Source organism: Rhinopithecus bieti, unplaced genomic scaffold (assembly GCF_001698545.2).
Source record: "Rhinopithecus bieti isolate Rb0 unplaced genomic scaffold, ASM169854v2 scaffold_38162, whole genome shotgun sequence".
NCBI lineage: Eukaryota > Metazoa > Chordata > Mammalia > Primates > Cercopithecidae > Rhinopithecus > Rhinopithecus bieti.
Window position 1 is genome coordinate 4305 of NW_016815672.1, and position 521 is coordinate 4825.

A 521-nucleotide genomic window follows, 5' to 3' on the forward strand; every position below is an offset into this window, starting at 1 on the left:
TCTCACAGCCTTCAGAGTTGAGAGCCCTGAACAGAGATTTACCCATGTATTTATTAATAGTAAGCCAGTGATAAGCATTGTTTTTATAGATTATAGATTAACTAAAAGTATTCCTTATGGGAAACAAAAGGATGGGCCAAAATAAAGGGATGGGTTTGGCTAGTTATCTGCAGCAGGAGCATGGCCTTAAGGCACAGATTGTGCTTGCTATTGTTTGTGGTTTTAAGAATGCCTTTAAGGAGTTTTCCACCCTGGGTGGGCCAGGGGTTCCTTGCTCTCATTCCAGTAGACCCATAATCTTCCAGCATGGGCGTCATGGCTATCATGAACATGTCACCGTGCTGCAGAGATTTTGTTTATGGCCAGTTTTGGGGCCAGTTTATGGCCAGATTTTGGTGCCTGTTCCCAACATGCTACCATGTAAGATGTGCCTTTGTTCCTCCTTCGCCTTCTGCCATGATTGTGAGGCCTCCCCAGTCATGTGGAACTGTGAGTCCATTAAAGCTCTTTTTCTTTTTTTT